The 23,025-nt window shown below is 30.6% G+C and overlaps 1 protein-coding gene across 1 annotated transcript in view; it reads right to left on the bottom strand.

Annotated features, from left to right (window-relative positions):
• Positions 1–23,025, bottom strand: part of LOC140059168 (NCK-interacting protein with SH3 domain-like) — a 120,509-nt gene that overhangs the window by 23,040 nt on the left and 74,444 nt on the right. The window lies entirely within an intron of this gene.

The raw sequence follows: 23,025 nt of genomic DNA, 5'->3' as shown, positions 1-23,025 counted from the left end.
TCAACAATTTGTCTTGCAGTAGGTTAGCAAAGGAGTGAATTGTTAGTATTGAAATAATTTCATTCATCAACTCCACTAAAATGAATAACTATGTGTGTGTTTGGCATGAACATAATGAAAACAACAAACAGATACTACTTTTGGTTTAACATAGATATTTTTATCTGGAGTGGAGTTGTGGCTTGGTGGTTATGATGCTTGACTACCACTCCAATGGTCCTAGGTTCAATTACCGTCTTGTCAGGATTTTTTCTAAGGTCAAAATCACAACTCCCCTCATTAAATAAATAAAAAATCAGATAAGAAGATTTAATAATTATTACTTCTTTGAAACATAAATAATACGATGAAATATATATATGTATATATATGCATTATGTATACAACTGATGGCCAAATGAAGACTTTAACAGATGTACCCGTATACAATCAATCAATCTTCTCTCAACGGTTGATAAACAAATAAATAATTAATCAACGGTTCTGATTATTCAATTAAACGTTTACAAACATATAACAAGATCGGAAGTGATTTTTATCAGGAGTTTAGTGATAAGACGAAAAAGTAAACTTTATTTAACACACGCTTTTGTATCAGCGGCACACGTTTATAAGACGCACCGGGCCGGCTGGTCCCCACATCCCATTGAATTCGCCTCTGAATTATGCCACATTATTGTTACTCAAATATTATTTTACTTTCTTTTAATTACTTTGGGATAACAATCCTGTCAATACAACTGAAACTGTATATACAATGCCGTGTAGGCCTACGTCACCAGATAACAAGAACTCTATATCGACACACATACATTGTCATCTCTTGTCTGTAAAAAAAAGTACATAAAAACGCTTCTACCAAAGTTTAAATAATAGAATAACATAATGATTGCAACATCTGTAACAAACTCTTAATTTATTTAGTATAGGCCTGGTTATACGATTTATCTGATCAATTTTTAAAATTGTCTAAAAGCAATATCATAATATAACATAAGACCAACGAAAACAAGTGTTATAAGTTGAAAAGAATCACGGAGGTAAGTTTAATTCGCGAATATGAGTGAGTGAACTTACGGAATTGCGTAAAATCGTCAACAAATCAGTACAGAATTACTTAAACAAGATGTTTATCTTTAGCGTTATCATGTTGTTGGTTGTTGTACCGTTTTCAAGCTGTTCTGTTCGTAAGTATGCTTTCAAGTACTTCAACTTGTTTAACTTTTTAAATCAAAAACATATCTGAGAATTGATTGAAAGTCGTAATTCCCCACACTTTTACACAATCGTTTCTATCTTGAGCAATTACCAACCGTGATTCTCTTTCTACAGAAAAATGGTCAATACTGTAGAACATAGTAACAATTTCCCGACAGATTTTTAAAAAACTTATAATGTGTGGATTGGAATTTGTAATTCCCCGCAATTTTACAAAATCATTTCTATCTGGAGAAACCGTGATTCCTTTTCTACAGAAAACTACAATTCTGTAAAACAAAGTTATAAAAAACAATTGCCCAACTAATTGTCAACATTTAAGAATTCATTGGAAATCATAATTTTACTCAAATGTGTTTATCTCTCTTTATCAATCGTGATTCTCTTTCTATATAACATACTAAAAATTATCTGACTATGAGTTTAAACAATAACATGAAGTCAGTCAGACGATTGTTGTTTATTTAATTTTACATTAAGTTAAGAAGGCTATGTTATTGGTAAATCGTATTTACCTGGTACACACATGTTTGTGAACACCAAGCTTTGGCGCATGTGCAGATTTAGGTTAAGAGTAGGTGCTAACTTTCCTTGTACAGTTAAAACTGGACACCTGGTAGTAAACGGACTTTATTTACGAAGTATACACACAAATCAAATATTTTTCATCAATAGGTAATAATTGATAAAATTCACACTTTTATAGGCCTAAATGGGATAACTGGACCGGGGCAATTACTGATTAATTACTATTTGTACATTTGTAATCTAATGTAATTTCATGTATTTTGTGTACCCTATTTTATACTGTAGCACGGCCTGATTAAATGACAATAATTGTTGTTAAAACTATATATAAAATCACATGGATAGGTAAAAATAACTAGTAATATGGGAGTATGTTTTCATACGTGTATTATCCAAAACAATTCCCGGGGTAATAATGTGCAGCGCATTGAGAGCTTGCTTATAATGCGCTATAAGAATGAACTATTATTATTTTCATTATCATTATCATTATCCTTATCATTATTAGGCCTATCATATTAAAACCATCATTAACAATTAGATATACAGGATTAGCCGGATATATTACCTTTAAGGTTATTTTGAAAATATCAAATATTGTGATTACCTAAATTATTAATCACGCTATATTTCTATCAATACAATAGTAACAATAGGCCTACATTCCGTGTATTATTATTATCTTATTTCTCTTGCAGAATGTAACCAGGATATTCATCTTGAATCTGAGAACTCATCATATGCATTTTGGTCTCCTAATTATCCGAAGAACTACGACAACAATTTAAAGTGTGAATGGATGGTTACAACCTCTCCAGAGTTGTTCATTTATCTTGAGTTCAACGACTTTCAACTGGAGGACGGATGGGATTATTTGGATATAGCATTTGCAGGAAATGAAAATAAAGTTAGGTTTACAGGTTTAACATTTGATTCTCTAGTTTCCAACAACAACACAATGCGGATTGCTTTAGCTACTGATGATATTGTAACAAAGAGAGGATTTAATGCAACAGTTACAGCAGTAATTGTTCCACCGGGTAAGTGAGTTATTTTTAAATTTAATTGGTGCAAGAAATTATTCACATTTTAGGCTATAACCTGAAATATGAGTAAAATGAGAATTGAAGATTTTTTATCCCTTGAAAAAATATATTTTTTGGAATTTTTTGTTGAATATGCTATTTTAATGTCACATAAGAGTTATTCACATTGACCAATTGGATTTTAAGAAATATATTTACTTGAAAAAGGAAATAATCAAATTAGCTGCGCTGCCAGTTCAATGAGGTTGTGTTGAAATTAGCCTAATCTGTTTATTTTGTCTTTTTATAAGTAGAAACATTATAATTTCGGTCTTTTCTATGGAATTGCTTAACTTTATTAAAACTAAAAAAAAAGCCTATTATAAGTCTGATAAATGAAGAATAATAAAAAATCTTTATTTTTTTCATGCTTTTGTGGGACAATACATTCCTGAGTATGCTAATTCAAAAAAATGGGTGCGTTTAATATTAATTTTGAAATTAGGATGAGATACCATGAATGATGAATCTATTATGTTTTTTTTTTTTTACTTCTATATTGTATGTTTTGTAAATATGTATACCTTGATGATTTGAAAACAAAAAGACAAAATGTGAAAAGCTTTTTATAGATTGATGATAAAAAAATGATGAAGGATAAGAAGGTTTTAGGTTTAAGTGGTGAAGTGTTTTCATCAAAGCTTTCATATTATAGGTATATATATATGTAATTTGCACATTCTTACTGCATGTGGAATTTTGAAATGATAAAATGGTTAAAAAGAAAAAAAAATGTATAATTTTTTTTAATGGATCATTAAACATAAATGTTGTTAAATGATAATGTATGTATAAAAAAATAATAGAATAAATAATAAGTAAAAAAAAAAATTGAATGAACCCACATACGAAAAATAAAAGTTAAATGAAACTTTGATGGGTTATACTGTAGATGCAAAAAAAAAAGGATAATCTGTTGGAAATAAATGTTGTAAACATTTAAAGATAAAAAAAAAATCAATGTTAAAGGATGAGGAAAATATAATGTTAACAGTAAAAAGTTAGTAAGTAATTAGTATAACAGAGAATATGCATTGTTTAAATGAAAATATGTTTGCATAGATAAATCCAAAGAAAAATAAAATGGGACAAACCAATGGGATGGATTTATTAAACATAAACATATTATAATTGTATGAAATAAATATGTTGATTAGTGGAGTCTGTTAGGGCTGAAATAAGGGTGTTTGGTTCAGTTTCTTCCAAAAGCACCAAATTTGGTATACAGGTTGCCCACCCTATACAAATTCAATTTTTGATGGACGCCAAGCAAAATGACCTTTTGGGTCACCTAATTTGCATAACTTAAAATGGCGGACATTTTCGCTTAAACAGTCTATATCTCTAAAAATACTGGTCATAGAGAGTTGATTTTTAGCCCAAAATGTTCAGAACATAAACATTCCTATTTACTCTAATGAAGTTTTTTTTGAAAAAAATTACCGGAAGTACCAGTTTTAACCTTTGACCCATATTTTAAGGCATTACCATATCTCAGTAAATAGTTGTCACAGACAGTTTATTTAAGTGTCAAATTGTTTAGAATATATATGTTACTATTTAATTTAATGAAACATTTTATCCAAAATTGACCGGAAGTACTCAGTTTTGCCTTTGACCGTTACGGTGTAATTACCAACCTTGTTACGGTTAATATATTTTGATATCCATAAAACTACTTGTCATAGAGAGTTAATTTTGGTGTCAAAATGTTCAGAACATAAACATTTCTATTGACTATAATAACGTTTTTTCTCAAATAATGTTCAGAAATACCATATTTGACCTTTGACCTGCTTTTTCAGGAAAATTGCCATATCAAATTATTGGGTTGGAGTGGAAAGTTCATTTTGGTGTCAGATTGTTCAGAATATATATGTTTCTATTCTGCTTAATAGAAGACTTTTCAAAAAAATGTCAGGAAGTATAGTTATTGACTTGTTAAATACATAAAATTTATAAATTTGTTCAGTTAATTGTATAGTTAACTGTATATTTATGATATTATTTTGCAACCCACTTTTGAGCACATGTCGAAGATGGCTGCTTGCATTGTGCAATTGAACAAAGTATACTGAACAAAGTTGAATAGATTGTCCTATTTGTAGTGAGTCTAGAGTAATGTAAATGAGAAATGAGAAAATTGTATATACAAAAAATACCCAATCTCATCTAATCGAGTACTTAAATGAAGTCTTCCACATATTTAGCAATAATGTGTAGGCCTACTGATGAAATCCAGTAAAAGTTTTGTTTTGGAAAGTTAGTGTTTCCGTCACTTGTGTTTGCTGTTGCATAACAATTTCATGTTGCTACATTTCTCTTTGTTGCCATAACACGAACAACTACTGAATGGGGAAAAGACACCGAAGATTTCTGTCCTCCAGACCTAAGTCCAGCTTGGTGGTTCTCAAAGATTTTCAAATAAAAAAAAAGAAAAAGAAATCGACCATATACAGTAATCATCTAGAAGAGATTGGATGAATAGGAACAGTTTTGTTACTAATGACATGTTACGCTCTAGTATCCTCTTTTTCATATATTGCCCTTTTTTCAAACTTAAAATGAACTCTGTATTGCATGTCCTTGACTATGTGAACAATGGAAATTTTATGAATGGAAATGTTGTGCAAAAATCAACAAAAAGGTTTAGCCTCATTTCTAAGAAACAATATCATACTCAAGCTCAGAACATGATGGGGCATTTCGTCTTTACGAGAACACTGAAAATATTACAATTACCATACATGTGCTTATGGTGACTGAACCAACCAGACTGTTCAAGGATTGCTAAAGAAGTTTGAATAAGCCATTATTTTCCAAATACTCGATTGAGAAAGGACACATTCAATACTTTGAAAATGTACATAAAAGAAATGAAAGTAATAAAAGTAAATCTGTTCATGAGGTTAAAACAGCTCATCAATACATTATGTTACACAAGCCAAGAATTGTTACCAATTCCAATATAACAACAATTTAACATTTACTAATCAACCAAAAATCAAGTAAAAAGGCAATAATGAAAAAGATGATACTAAGGCGTAATGTCATAAGTAACAAAACTGTAATACCCAAATCGTGTCCAGATGATGGCCAAATTTTTAAAAAGTAAAATTCGAGAATTCTGCCAAGTTTGGCGGACCAAGGATTACTTTAGGTCTGGTGGAAAAAATATATTTTTCAGTTGTGGTTCGTGATATGGCAACAGTAGTCTAGTTTTTATATTGTGCATCCCGAAAATGTCCATCCTTTTAATTAGTAGGTTATACCCCAGTTTGAAGGCCCTTTAAACTTATACTTATATCAACTTTATTCACATCATCATACATAAATAGTACAATACAATAAAATGTATGTGTGTGTGAAAAGGAGCCAAAAAATAGCTTTCGCTAATCAAGGTTTGACTCCTTTCACAAAAAATAAATTAGTCATAATGCATACATTTTCATCTATCAACAATAATTCAATAAGAAAGAAACAGCAACTATATGAAAGAAATAACGTAAACAAGGGCTAACATTAATATTTTTGTAAAAGTAAACATTTAACTTCATTTATGAATTTAAATCTAGAAGAGGTACATTTTATAACTAAGGGTAAATTATTCCAAAGTTGAGCTCCATTAAAAGAAATTCTAAATTTACCAGCATCTGTGCGAGCTTTCGGAATTGCAAAATTATATCTATTACTAAATCTGGTACTAGCATTATGTGTAATTAAATAAAAGTATTCCATTGTTTGATGTGGTGTTTTGCCGTTAATTTGGTCATGAACAAACTTAACTATACTTAATTAAAGAAAGATACTCAGCGAAGAAATGCAATATAGGACAATTACCCTGAATGTAACAACCAAACAAACACAAGTGATGGAAACACTAACTTTCCAAAACAAAACTTGAATAGATTTCATCAGTAAACATTATTGCTAAATGTGTAGAAGACTTCATTTAAGTACTCGATTAGATGAGAATGAGATTGGGTGTTTTTTGTCTATACAATTTTCTCTCATTTGCGTTACTCTAGACTCACTACAAATAGGACTATATTCAACTTCATTCAGTATACTTCGTTCAATTGCACATGCAAAGTAGCCATCTTTGACAAGTGCTCAAAAGTGGATTGCAAAATAATATAAATATACAGTTAACTTGAACAAATTTATAATTTTATGTATGTAACAGGTCAACTGTACTTCCTGACATTTTTTGGAAAAATCTTCTATTAAACATAATAGTAACATATATTCTGAACAATCTGACACCAAAATGAACTTTCCACGCCAACCCAATAATGTGATATGGCAATTTTTAGAAAAAACTTTATTATAGTAAATAGAAATGTTTATGTTCTGAACATTTTGACACAAACATTAACTCTCTATGACAAGTAGTTTTATGGATATCAAAATATATTAACCGTAACAAGGTTGGTAATTACACCGTAACGGTCAAAGGCAAAACTGAGTACTTCCGGTCATTTTTGGATAAAATGTTTCATTAAACTAAATAGTAACATATATATTCTGAACAATTTGACACTTAAATAAACTGTCTGTGACAACTATTTACTGAGATATGGCAATGCCTTAAAATATGGGTCAAAGGTTAAAACTGGTACTTCCGGTCATTTTTTTTCAAAAATACTTCATTAGAGTAAATAGGAATGTTTATGTTTTGAACATTTTGAGCTAAAAATCAACTCTCTATGACCAGTAGTTTCAGAGATATAGACTGTTTAAGCGAAAGTGTCCGCCATTTAAAATTATGCAAATTAGGTGACCCAAGGGGTCATTTTGCTTGGCGCCCATCAAAAATTTAATTTGTATAGGGTGGGCAACCTGTATACCAAATTTGATGCTTTTGGAAAAAAGTGAACCAAAATATCCCTAACAGACTCCACTAGATGAAAACAAACAAAAATAACTATGTAAGAAAAAATAAGCTCTGTTAATGAAAATGTGTTATAGATAATATGTATAAAAAGAGGAAACTATGTAATCAATGTGGTTAAAATAAAATAAAATTTAAGAAGTTATAGATGCAAAAAAAAAGGATAATCTGCTGGAAATAAAAGTTTTGTAAACATTAAAGAACAAAATATTAATATTAATGTTAAAGGATGAGAACAATATTATGTTAACAGTAAACATTTAGTAAGTAATGAGTATAACAGAGAATTTGCATTGTTAAATGAAAATGTGGTAGATGAAAAAATCAAAAACAACTAGACCTATGTAAGAAAAAAATAAGCTTGTTAATGAAAATGTGTTACAGATAATATGTTTAAAAAGATATATGTAAACAGATGATTAAACAAACATTGTAAATATAATGATATGTATAGTGTATATGAAAAATATATGTAAAGAGAACAGTTGTATGGAAATAAAAGTGGGATGAACCCACATAAGATAAAAAAAAAATGTTGAAATTAGGATACAATGAATATATTTTGTATTCAGTAGGTTATTTAGGTTTTAATGTTTTTTAAAAATTAATAATACATAATTGTATTATAAATATTAAAAAAAAAATAAACGCGTCAGTCGCTAAGTGTAACGCGTTTCGCGACGTATTGTAAACTAATAACCCCTAAGTTACTGAAAAAGTGTAATGTATTAACCTGATTAGGCTTTTTTAGGCGATTTGATAGAAGATACTTTTAAAACAGAGAAACACTACTTGCAAAAATTCTAAAATAAAACACTGTAGCTAATACAAGGAAGATAGCTATTATATACTAAAGTCTTTTACGTTTGTTGTTTGATTTTATAACAAATATTAATCTGAATCGCTGTCTATACTCTATAATCTAGGCTATGTTACTGCCATTAATTAAATATTCAATTACAGTAATTAATCATAATCTAGTTTAAGCTCTTTACTTGATTGATAATTAGACACAACCTTAGATTGCAGAGAATTAGGCAAACAAACGCTCCCTGGACAACCTAAAATCTTTAAAAAACCTCTGCAAAAACAATTGATCAATTGGAAAAAATTCACAAACGTAATAGTAAGAGGTTTCTAAACAAACATAACACAAAGCTTCTTTTTGCAAAAGAGACTTCATCCCGGTAAAAATTCCGATATTGTTAGAAACGAGACAATAATGAATCACCTGAATTATAAAACATTATTCCACCACAACACTGGCTCTTTGACCCCTACTCAGGAGAAGGCGGCCAATGCGGCCAACTCGGTGATGGTGCATTGTTAGAGACTATACAAATTCCACCGGCAGACGTAATTGGACACAAAATTGAGAGACATTTGAAGAAAAAAACATCAATATTTATCCAGTGTGCGTCAAATCCACAAATCCAAAATTGCACATGTACAACAGTAATGTATCAAAATGATATTAGATTATGATATCTTTGAAGAATGACCTAAACTTAAGATACATCTACCTTTTCACAACGTCTAGTCCTACTCAAGAGCCAAGTCCTATACAATTAATAGTTAAATGACAAACATAGTTATTACATTTTTATAGCTATTGTTTTACTGTCCATTTAGGTAAATTCGAAACTAGTACCTAATTTTACAAACATTTTTTTTTTACAGAACAATTATTATTCCTAAAACAGATATGTCCAACTGGATGCGATTGCATATTTAACTACTTAAGCTGTCGGAAATATATTAATGCAACAGCAGAATCCGTCAGGAACTACAATAATCATCAACCAATAACATTCTTGTAAGTATCATCAAAGAACCTGTTTTGTGCAAACTGTAAGCTTACATAAGACAAGCGTAGTAACATTGAAACGTTGATCGCAGTTACGGTAATTCTAAAGCTTATATTAAAAAAAAAAATGTTATTATGATTATATTATTTTTATTACAAATTATAGAAATGAAAATGATACAACGGAAAATTAATATTAGTTAATTGTAAAAGTACTGGACTATCGTAGACGAATCATTCCAATTAGCACCATCCTCACAAAATAACGATTTCAGTCCATGGTGTTTTTTTTTCGGTACGTACGTTCTGTAAATTGGTTTAAATACATCGTACACTCATTCGAATTGTATAAAAAATGTGTTTCCAAAATGCCCCTCATCTTTTCATAAAATAGAATAATACAATCGTGCGAGAACAGAATTGAAAAATCCTCAATTGAAAAAACAGCATTGCACCGCGCAATTAACCACAGAAACAGACACTATTATTACACAGTGGGTTAACACAATAGAGTAACGGATGTTAGAATCAAAGGCACTAAATAACAAATATGTACATATATATTGATTTTTAGACTTCCTACGTCCGTAAATTAGATAACGAACGGTATTTTAAACAATTTTAATATTATTTTGGTAGTTGATTATTCATAACTTTAAAAAAATGCTGACTTTTCTTGTCAGTGTAAACTCTTTGGATTGAATCAATGTGTGAGTGTGTAGAGGCGCCGTTTGATATCATCGAGCTAGTTATTTGACATTGATTTATGTATACATTTCTTTCTTTATCGTTTAGTTATACGTGTACTTTAATTATTGTAGGCTACCCTCAGATTACATCAGCTGTGCTGGTTTGTGTCTAAACATGCACTATTTTTCTCTCTATAACAAATAAGTTACATACTCTTGCTACGTTTCGGCTTATAGTAAAGGATTGATTATTTTTCAATTGCCTTTAAGATGTATTAAAATGTTATCTCTCCGTCTTTATATCAGTAATTATATAAACGAACAACCTATTCCTGACGTACTACAGTATGTACTAAATCGATATATTTTGTATTTATAATTTGAATAATATTTTAACGTTTGTTGTAACGTTATCGACTCTCTTTAATTTTCACTAACACGTACAGTAATACACAACAATAGTACATTTCAGATACATTATTTTAGGGTCACTATTTCATCTACTGACATAAACTGTAAATATTTTTCCCAAAGAAGAAAACCTCAACTCGTGAACTGTTATTTACCAACTGTTTTTATTTTGAAGGGATTTAAGCAGTAACGGCATTACTACATTGTATGAAAATGCATTTGGTGGTTTGACATCATTGGTTATACTGTAAGTGTTTATTCTCATTTTGTTTTCTTACTTATAAAAATTCAAATAAATCATGTTATTTCTGAAATTATACATTTAACGGTAGGTTTAACTGTTAAATATTACTTGTAAAATTACGGTACATTCAAAGTGAAGCGTTATGGTGGTATGACTGTGAACAAAAGCAACTTCTTTGATTTATTCTTTATTATTAAAGCGGATAAAAGGGTATGTTAGCTGATGATTTTAAGTTTTAATTTGTATTACTGTTTGTAATTTATTATATTACAGGTATTTAGGGTTGTTCTTAAATCCATCGATGTTATTGTTACAGTCGTTGATCCTTACATACGTAGTATTTTGACATAGAAAAAAACGCTTCATATCTTTCAGAATCTGCTTAAATTATTAAACAAATAATGTGCGAGTATGTAGCGGCGCTATATGAGATTATTTTTAAAGTATTTTTATCGAGTATTCTTTATACTTTTATGTCACTTTTTGGGAAATGTATACTGATGTTTTCCTTCACATTCTGCCTTAGGCACAGAGAAGGAAGAATAATTTCACGTGCTAGACAGCAAATAAATCATTACATCATTGATTTTCTGTAATTCTAAAATTATTGTTAGGCAAACATCAGATTACATTTGAACAAGGTGCAGAGACTTTACCTATAACAAATAAATTACAAAGCTAAATCATATAAATTATTAACATCTTAACCAAAGGAAAAATGAATTAGTAAAAATTAAAAAAACTACCAATTCTAGTTAAAAACGATGATCTACAATCTGTCAATAAACTTTACATAGTTTTTTAAATAATAATTTAACGTTCTTATTGTTATCGACCATCTAGTAATACACGTAATACAATACAGAAAAATTACTTATAAAAATGTAAAGGCTCTTAGAGCTGATGCGTCAAGACACCGACTGTCTTTTGTACCAAATTCAACGCATATTTTAACTCAAAGATTGTTAGATGATAATAGCGCACATGCAATATATATATATATGGATGTTATTAATGTTTTTAAATTGTAAATTTTTTCTATGTATGATGTAATTGTGAATGTTTTACCATATTTTTCTTTCGAGGAAAACAATGTAAATTTTTTATTTAATAAATAAATGTTAATTTTTTGGTTAAACCAGTTGACAAGTACTTACTTGCTACGTTTTTATATATGAAACGAATATAGACTTGATTTGATTTGATTTGAGGTTGCTGTGTACAATTGTCAGTAAATCATGCTAATTGTGATTATACATTTAGGGTAGGTTTAACTGTTTCTAAGTACCATGACGTTCAGGGTGACGTGCTGATGTCTTACAATATAATTATTGTAATATTAGTACACTATAGCATTAATACGTGGAAAGGATTAAGTGTTTGCTTGTCAAAGCGTTATGGTGGTGGTGGACAATAAAAATATATTTTATTTATTTTTATTATTAAAGCGGATGCAACATAAAATATGTTTTTCCTAATTTAGTGTATTTTGCAAAAGAAAACGATAAATTTAAGTTGTATTAACATATTAAAACAGAAAGTGGTACTCATCTTCAATTTCATTCCTGTTACAAACTTGACATAGTCTATTTTCTCGTTTTATCTCACACCATCTAACATTAATTCCTATACAAAATTTGCTTAATTTCATTTATTGGAGTCTGAATTGTAGAATATTTGCCCTTGCTACATAGACCAGAGACTATACCTATAACAAATAAATTACAAAGCTAAATCATACAAATTATTACCCATTCAGCCGATCAATCCCACTTAACAAAAGGAAAAATTAATTCGTAAAACTAAAAAAACTACCAAATCTAGACAAAAATCCAATGATTTAGTTTATCGAACATTTTGTTTTTACAATAATCTAACGTTCGTATGGTTATGAACCTTCTATAGAATAAATAAATAAAACAATACTATACAGGAAGAATCGAACTGAAGAATAAAAAAAAGCAGCACTACAGTTCACAGTGGGTAAACCCATGCCAATGTAGGTCTAATGAATATCATAATTAAAGAAACTAAGATAATGTGCGTATCATATTCATTTTGAAGCTTCCTATGTTCGTGAATTATAGCTTTGGATCATGTTGTATCAATTCGTGATCTGACCGCCAAATGCCTGGACATCTCTTGGCTGTATAAGCATTTTTAACATATCCATAGCACATAATTATCAAGTATATAGTGCCTTCTCTCGTAGCAACGTTTACATATTGATAAAGGTGTGGAATAACCTTTGTAAGCTCTTTATGGGATCGTTTGTGGAAATCACCAAGCTTTATTGAATCTGGAGATTTGTAGCTTATGTGTCTATCTCAGCGACTTTAGCACAAGTTACTTTGAAGTATTCTTTTGGGTGTATAGGCCTATAGATAATGATGACTATAGAACCTGCTAGAATTCCCTTGGCGAGTAAAAGGAACGAAGAGCAATTGTTAATAATTCCAGATTACAAGAAAAATGTGTTGATCCATGATCCGAAACAGATTCATTTAGCCAAGTTTCAGCGAGTGCCATAAGGCAACTGTCCCTGTATTCGAATACTGCCATTTGCAGTCAATTCACTAAACTTGTTTTTAAGTGAGTGAGCATTACCAAAAATAACAGATGGCATTGGAGAGTTGAATTTTTTCCTTCGAAGTTTGACGCGTCTTTCACATTTTTCAACGCTTCTTCCTGTGACGTGTTCATTAGTTTTAACTTGATCAGGAACCATTTCTGCCGGAACAGGTTCCGACCAACTAGGCTTCGGATCTTTAGTTCTACGTACTCTATCGATAAACTTTGTATTTTAATTTTAATAACATATTAACGTTTGTACCGTTATCGACCCTCTTTAATCTTCACTGACATGTAATATACACTAACAGTACAATACAGATACATTATTTTACGGTCACTATTTCATCCACTGACATACACACCAAACTGTAACTATTTTCCCCTAAGAAGAAAACCTCAACTCGTGAACTGTTATTTACCAAGTGTTCATGTTTTTATTTTGAAGGAAGTTAAACAGTAACGACATTACTACATTGCATGAAAATACATTTGGTGGTTTGACGTCATTGGTTACACTGTAAGTGTTTATTCTCATTTTTTTCTTACTGGTAAAAATTTAAAAGCTTTTGGCCTACAATTGTAAGTAAATCATGTTAATTGTGATTATTATACGTTTAAGTGTAGGTTTAGTCTAAATACCATGATGCTAGGGTATCGTGGTTATATCTTACCATATAGGCCTATTTCAATAATTATAAACTATATCATCAATACGTGGAAAGGTTAAAATGTTTATTTTGTCAAAGCGTTATGGTGGTGGTATGACCGTGAACAAATTATTATTAAAGCGGATGCAACAGAAAATCTGTTGTTTCCTAATTTAGTGTATTTTGCAAAATAAATAAAACGATAAATTTAAGTTGTATTAACACATTAACAGAAAGTGGTACTCATCTTCAATTTCATTACTGTTACAACTCGTTTTATCTCACACCATCTAACATTAATCCCTAAACAAAATTTTGAACCTTCTATAGATTAAATAAATAAAACAATACTTTCCTGTAAGAATCGAACTGAAGAACAAAAAAAACAGCACTACAATTGCACAGTGTGTTAACCCAGGCCTAATGTAGGCCTAATGAATATCATAATTAAAGGCACTAAGCTATGTGCGTATCATATTCATTTTGAGGATTCCTACGTTCGTGAATTATAGCTTGGGATCATGTTGTATCATTTCGTGATCTGACCGCCCAATGCTTGGACATCTCTTTGCTGTATAAGCATTTTTAACATTTCCATAGCACATATCAAGTATATAGTGCCTTCTCTAGTAGCAACGTTTACATATTTATGAAGGTGTGGAATTACCTTTGAAAGCTCTTTATGGGATCCTTTGTGGAGATTACATAGTAACAGCCTTCACAAGCGATCATTTGATCGTCAGAACTTTCCCCACATGGGCAATACATTGGCACATTTTCATTTTAGATCAACATCTTCTAAATCGCTATCATCGAAATCTAAATCGGAAAAGTCTACGTACATCGGTATAGAAGTCGTCAGTTGTCATTGTGTGTCGCGATTGTATCATCTGGCTTTCTGAAACACCTTGACGATGTGTGACGTAGGCCAGAGTTATTCAAGCGAAGCGAAGCAACTTTGACTTTTCTGCGCATGCGCGTGTCATTGATTACGTCAGGGAAAATTGTTTATTTGATGAGGAACTGTTTATCGGGGATTAAGTCTTATCTATTTTACTTCCTGTCGGAAAAGTAGACTGATCAAAAGAACATACTATGATGTTACTCCATCTCCCTGGTAACAGCTTTATTGAATCTGGAGATTTGCAGCTTATGTGCCTATATCTACCTCAGCGACTTTAGCGCAAGCTACTTTGAAGTCTGCATATAGATAATGATGACTAGAACCTGCTAGAATTCCCTTAGCAAGTAAAAGGGACGAAGAGCAACTGTTAATAATTCCAGATAACAAGAACAATTTGTTGATCCATGATCCGAAAAGATTCAATTAGCCAAGTTTCAGTGATCGCCATAAGGCAACTGTCCCTGTATTCGAATACATTTGCAGCCATTTCACTTGTTTTGAGTGAGTGCGCGTTACCAAAAATAACAGATGGCATTGGAGGTTTTAAATTGTTCCTTTGAAGTTTTTTGACGCGTTTTCTACATTTGTCCACGCTTCCTGCGACGTGTTTGATAGTTTGAACTTGATCAGGAACCATCTCTGGCGGAACAAGTTCCAACCAACTGGGCTTCGGATCTTTAGTTCTACGTACTCAATTGATAAACTTTGTATTTTAATTTTAATATTTTAATGTTTGCACCATTATCGACACTCTTTAATTTTCACTGACACGTAATACACACTAACAGTACAATGCAAATAAATTATTTTACGGTCACAATTTTGTCCGCTGACATACACACCAAACTGTAACAATTTTTCCCCGAAGAAGGAAACCTCAACTCGTGAACTGTTATTTTACCAAGTATTCATGTTTTTATTTTGAAGGGATTTAGGCAGTAACGGCATTACTACATTGTCTAGAAATGAATTTGTTGGTTTGACGTCATTGGTTACACTGTAAGTGTTTATTTTCATTTTTTCCTTACTGGTAAAAATTTAAAAGCTTTACAATTGTAAGTAAATCATGTTAATTGTGATTATTATACGTTTAAGTGTAGGTTTAGTCTAAATACCATGACGCTAGGGTAACGTGGTTATATCTTACCATATAGGCCTATTTTAATAATTATAAACTATATCATCAATACGTGGAAAGGTTAAAATGTTTATTTTGTCAAAGCGTTATGGTGGTGGTCTGACCGTGAACAAATTATTATTAAAGCGGATGCAACAGAAAATCTGTTGTTTCCTAATTTAGTGTATTTTGCAAAATAAATCAAACGATAAATTTAAGTTGTATTAACACATTAACAGAAAGTGGTACTCATCTTCAATTTCATTACTGTTACAACTCGTTTAGTCTCACACCATCTAACATTAATCCCTAAACAAAATTTTGAACCTTCTATAGATTAGATAAATAAAACAATACTATCCTGTAAGAATCGAACTAAAGAACAAAAAAAAAAACAGCACTACAGTTGCACAGTGGGCTAACCCAGGCCTAATGTAGACCTAATGAATATCATAATTAAAGGCACTAAGCTATGTGCGTATCATATTCATTTTGAGGATTCCTACGTTCGTGAATTATAGCTTGGGATCATGTTGTATCATTTCGTGATCTGACCGCCCAATGCTTGGACATCTCTTTGCTGTATAAGCATTTTTAACATTTCCATAGCACATATCAAGTATATAGTGCCTTTTCTAGTAGCAACGTTTACATATTGATGAAGGTGTGGAATTACCTTTGAAAGCTCTTTATGCGATCCTTTGTGGAGATCACATAGTAACAGCTTTATTGAATCTGGAGATTTGCAGCTTATGTGCCTATATCTACCTCAGCGACTTTAGCGCAAGCTACTTTGAAGTCTGCATATAGATAATGATGACTAGAACCTGCTAGAATTCCCTTAGGAAGTAAAAGTGACGTACGAAGAGCAACTGTTAATAATTCCTGATGACAAGAACAATTTGTTGATCCATGATCCGAAAAGATTCAATTAGCCAAGTTTCAGTGATCGCCATAAGGCAACTGTCCCTGTATTCGAATACATTTGCAGCCATTTCACTTGTTTTGAGTGAGTGCGCATTACCAAAAATAACAGATGGCATTGGAGGTTTGAATTTTTTCCTTCGAAGTTTGACGCGTTTTCCACATTTGTCCACAATTCCTGTGACGTGTTTGATAGTTTGAACTTGATCAGGAACCATCTCTGGCGGAACAAGTTCCAACCAACTAGGCTTCGGATCTTTAGTTCTACGTACTCAATTGATAAACTTTCTATTTTAGTTTTAATATTTTATAGTTTGCACCATTATCGACCCTCTTTAATTTTCACTGACACGTAATACACACTAACAGTACAATGCAGATACATTAATTTACGGTCACAATTTTGTCCGCTGACATACACACCAAACTGTAACAATTTTTCCCCAAAGAAGGAAACCTCAACTCGTGAACTGTTATTTACCAAGTATTCATGTTTTTATTTTGAAGGGATTTAAGCTCTAACGGCATTACTACATTGTCTGGAAATGAATTTGTTGGTTTGACGTCATTGGTTACACTGTAAGTGTTTATTCTCATTTTTCCTTACTTGTAACAACAAGCTTTACAATTGTAAGTAAATCTGGTTAATTGTGAAATTATGCATTTAAGGGTAGGTTTAACTGTTTCTAAATACCATGACGTTGTATTAGGCCAATAATATCACTTTTAAAATGACGGTACACTATTCATTCATTCATTCATTTTCTTTATTTCGGATAGTACATCCATATACAAATCATACAAAAAACAAAAATAGAAACAATTTAACCAGGAAATTAAATAAGCAACTTCCACAAATCAACTTACAATATCCTAAAAAATACCAATTTGTACCAACGCTGATGTAGGTTGGATTGTGGAATGACGTTGGTTTGAATCAGGCTATTGCAACTGTCATGAATTATGCTCTTAAAACTATAATGTATAGCGTTCCATCAAATTATAGAATGAGGGAACGTTATTCGTTAAAAAACATAATGCTATAACTAAGAATTTTCAGTAGCTTACGCAACCCGTTATTAAAGAAAACTCTAAATTAGTTTACAGTACCTTCACGGAATTTTCTCCATAGAGTCATATAGTATTGGCCTACATTAACGCAAAACATTTTAAATAACTGACATTTAACTTCAACGGAACATTTGTAGAATGTCCTGTATAATGCATTAGCTTTGATACACAGAGCTCGATACTGTTTCTTAATATCATTATCAACATTCAGAGAGTTACAAATCATATGACCCAAGTATGTTATACAGTCAACAAATTCAAGGTCAGTGTGGTTTAGCTTAACACTAGGTCAACCTTGTAACTTACGTACACGAGCACATAAAAACATACACTTGGATTGTATAGTACCGTACACAATATCTCGATTCGTAGCATAAAGTTCAAAAACATTAATGAGATTCAGTACTCCAATAGAAAAAGGAGCCATGAGAAGCATGTCATCAGCGTAACTGAGACAATTAACTTTGTTATCACCAATAGTACACCCATGATTGGACTCTCTAAGTTGTACATAAAGATCGTCAATATAATAGGCTACATTGTAAAGCAGTGGAGACATTACACCCCCTTGGCGCACACCGTTAATAACAGAAAAAAGGTAAAGGGACACAATGTCCCCATCTAACAACAAATTCTTGATTATCATACCAGTGTCGTAAGATCCTAACTACAAAGATAGGCACACCTCTTTCAACTAAAACTTTAAATAAGATTTGACTCGATCGAACGCTTTTGGTGCGTCCAGAAAGCAACTATGGCAATTGAAAGCTCGCGACCAATCAGAAATAGTGGGTATAGATTTGTAAACAAACCGAACACCTCTCGCCTAGTCTGCACTTCCTCATGCTAAAATCAGCCTATGTGCTTTACATCTCAATAATTAACACACTTAGCCTTAATAATGTTTAAAAAAACGTGGTCGCATGTGTTAAATTTTTTTTCTGATTTTGTTTTCTTCAGTGCAGAATAACTGGCACACTTCTAAGTAAACAATATTACTTTATTGATGTTATTCTATTTGAAATTAAGATGAAGTTTAAAGACGGAATACAAATAATACAATTTAAATGTACCACAGAACGTCTGAACCTCTATCATTGTATATCAAAATAGTCTGACGGGTCGGATCCAGGGGTAGCGATTGCTTTGGGCTGCCATTTTTGAAAGCCAAAATTATAGATACGAAAACAAAAATAGACACGCCTCTGTACAATCACCGCCGATTCACGTTATAATCTGCAATAGTGTTGTAATAAGCTTATTTTGCACGAGGAACCAATATTATCTTATCCTCCTCTCATGAAAACGTAAGTTTAACTCTATGCCTCCAAAAACAATTATTTTATTTTATGAATTAATACTTCTACGGAATATGTATGTTTAATGTGTGATACGTTCAAGCGTAATATCTTTCTTTTTGCTCTCTTCGAGTTTTTTTTATTTTGGCATTGTTTACGAACAAGACTATTTAATTCAGTCACTGTAGCACCGTCGGCTGCCATAATGAAAAGTAAAAATATAGCAGAATACATGGATCATCGTCATTTAACGTTTGTATTGTGTTGTAGATATTGATCTACATCCAGAAATCATATGATATGGAAAGTACAACATGATTACAGTCAATCTAGATAAAACATTGTTATAATCATGCAAAGACAGTTAATGAAAAACAGCTAAAACATGCAAATAATGATAATACGAGATAAAGTAACATACAATTAGTATTATATCAATTATACCTTGTAATTGTTTCATTGTCAGACTGACACGCCTAATTGGACATAAGCCTTTTTGGCCTCACAATATAGATATGTTGTTGTTATTTTTTCTTTGTATTTCGAAATTAATAAAATAGATACTTTTTTATCGTAATTTCCGTTGGTACTGTATATACTTATTGTTTTTATACTTTGATTTGTACGTTTAATACGGTAATTTGTTATTATAACTGGTATGTTTTATTAAATGAGAAACTACATAATTATTAAAAATGTGTAATCATTAGATATTGTAGCAGACAATACGTCACACTGTGTTGCACTTTGTGTAAAATATTTACAAATCACATAATTCTTTAATTAATTGCACCACATACTACCATGGTATAACGAACAGTTCTTATGACACATTGTGTTACAATTATAAAATGACGAATCCAATCAGCAGTATATTAGGGTTATATCTATGGATAACATTCCTCTAGAAGGTATAAGTGGGAACAAGTTTAAGAAAGGATTTAGCGAAGGCAATACATAGGTCTCACCAGGCCGCTATTAGGTACACAGCAAAATTTGAAATTCTAAGCAAGAAAAAAAAATCTTGTTTTAAGAAAAAATTCTTAAAATAAGTATTTTTTTTCTTGTCAAGATTTAAAATTACTTAAAACAAGAAACAATTTTCTAGAAAAGACACATTTTCTTAAATTAAGTTTTGCAATATTCTTGAAAATGCTTATTACAAGAATATTTTACTTAAAATAAGAAGTCAATATCATTCTCTTCTTATTAAGAATAGTTTTACTTAAAACAAGATTTGAAAATACTTAATTTGAAAAGTATTTTACTTAAAATAAGAAATCTATATTTTATTTATCCTTATCAAGAATAATTTTTCTTAAATCAAGATTGATGAATTATAAAAATTACTTAAAACAATCAATATTTTTCTAGGTAAGACAAAGTTTCTTAAATTAGGTTTCGCAATAGTCTTGAAAATACTTGTTTTGAGAAATATTTTACTTAAAATAAGAAGTCAATTTCACACTACTCTTATCAAGATTATTTTTACTTGAATCAAGATTCGCAATATTCTTGAAAATGCTTATTACAATAAATATTTTACTTAAAATAAGAAGTCAATATCATTCTCTTCTTATTAAGAATAGTTTTGCTTAAAACAAGATTTGAAAATACTTAATTTGAAAAGTATTTTACTTAAAATAAGAAATCAATATTATATTTATCCCTATCAAGAATAATTTTTCTTAAATCAAGATTGATGAATTCTAAAAATTACTTAAAACAATAAATATTTTTCTAGGTAAGACAAAGTTTCTTAAATTAGGTTTCGCAATATTCTTAAAAATACTTATTTTGAGAAATGTTTTACTTAAAATAAGAAGTCAATATCATACTATCTCATCAAGACTATTTTTGCTTAAATTGAGATTCGCAATATTTTAAAAAATACTTATTTTGAGAAATGTTTTACTTAAAATAAGAAGTCAATATCATACTATCTTATCAAGACTATTTTTACTTGAATCAAGATTCGCAATATTCTTAAAAATACTTATTTCGAGAAATGTTTTACTTAAAATAAGAAGTCAATATCATACTATCTTATCAAGACTATTTTTGCTTAAATTGAGATTCGCAATATTTAAAAAAATACTTATTTTGAAAAATGTTTTACTTAAAATAAGAAGTCAATATCATACTATCCTATCAAGACTATTTTTGCTTGAATTCAGATTCGCAATATTCTGATTTTGAGAAATGTTTTACTTAAAATAAGAAGTCAATATCATACTATCTTATCAAGACTATTTTTACTTGAATCAAGATTCGCAATATTCTTTAAAATACTTATTTTGAGAAATGTTTTACTTAAAATAAGAAGTCAATATCATACTATCTTATCAAGACTATTTTTGCTTAAATTGAGATTCGCAATATTTTAAAAAATACTTATTTTGAGAAATGGTTTACTTAAGATAAGAAGTCAATATCATACTATATCCTATCAAGACTATTTTTGCTTGAATTGAAGTCAATTCTATTTTAATATTCTTAAAAATACTTATTTTGAGAAATGTTTTACTTAAAATAGATTGTCAATATCCTATATTCACACAACGGTAGAGCAGTTAGCACTTCAGTTTCAACTGATGAAAAAATCTGGGTAATCAAACTGTTTGTGCTTTGAATAATCGATTGCACTGCAACCTAAAGAAAATAATATTGATTTAATATTTTTTATATTCAAGTTTTAATATGTTTAAAAACTAAGTTGTGCTTTAGTTGGGGAGCTATGCAGCCTAACAAAAAAAATGTTATTTGTAACAATGAAATTGGTCACAAAAAAATGGCCTAGTACCCAAGTCCTATAGTTACTATAGCTAATAGTCCTGTATAATAACAGTACCAGCAAGGCCTAGAAAATAGACGTATTTCTCTAATAAAAAATAGTTTAAAATGCATAATTGTTGTAATTTTAAAGCAAAATGGCTTACCTGTGGAATCTTGTTTCTCTCCTTTAATTTTAGTAGAAAGAAATCAGCATTTTTTATACTATTATCTGCTTGTTCATCCTCTAGTTAGTAGGCCTTCTTGCTGAGCATCAACAAGATAATTAATATTAAACAATCATTAACAGTATAACAATACTAGAATTATCACTACTACTATCGTCAGTTGATAAATCATCCCTGTTATAATAGTTTTTTTCTTCATTAACTTCGTCAGTCTCCTAGTCTAGGCCTAGTTCTACTTCATCCTCAATTGGCATCCTCGTTTTCTCCAGGCATACTTATATACTGATGTTTCCATCGTCAACTGCAGGAGGTTGCCGATTGTTATACTCGTCTTTAAAATGGCGTCTTATGATTGTAAATTCCAAAGCTTGCCGGGCAGCGAACCACCAATTCCACATGTTACTCGAAAATTTGGAGTATTTCCATGAATTGAATTATAATGCCTTAGCAAATAGGGTAGCAAATACTGTACCTACTTCAGTTTACTGGCACCAACTTATCGCTTTTTTTCGGACTGCAACAAACATGTGTCATTATTATTGTCTGTCGTATTACTGTTGGTCCAGACGTTTTATAGATTTGCTTTAACCACCATGGAGGTTTATACCTCCATGCTTTAACGTTGAGCAGTATAATGACCTTATACATTCTGGG

The sequence above is a fragment of the Antedon mediterranea genome, chromosome 9, assembly GCF_964355755.1.
Source record: "Antedon mediterranea chromosome 9, ecAntMedi1.1, whole genome shotgun sequence".
Classification (NCBI taxonomy): domain Eukaryota; kingdom Metazoa; phylum Echinodermata; class Crinoidea; order Comatulida; family Antedonidae; genus Antedon; species Antedon mediterranea.
Note: the sequence above shows the minus strand (reverse complement) of the source record. Positions and strands in the feature narration are given on the sequence as shown.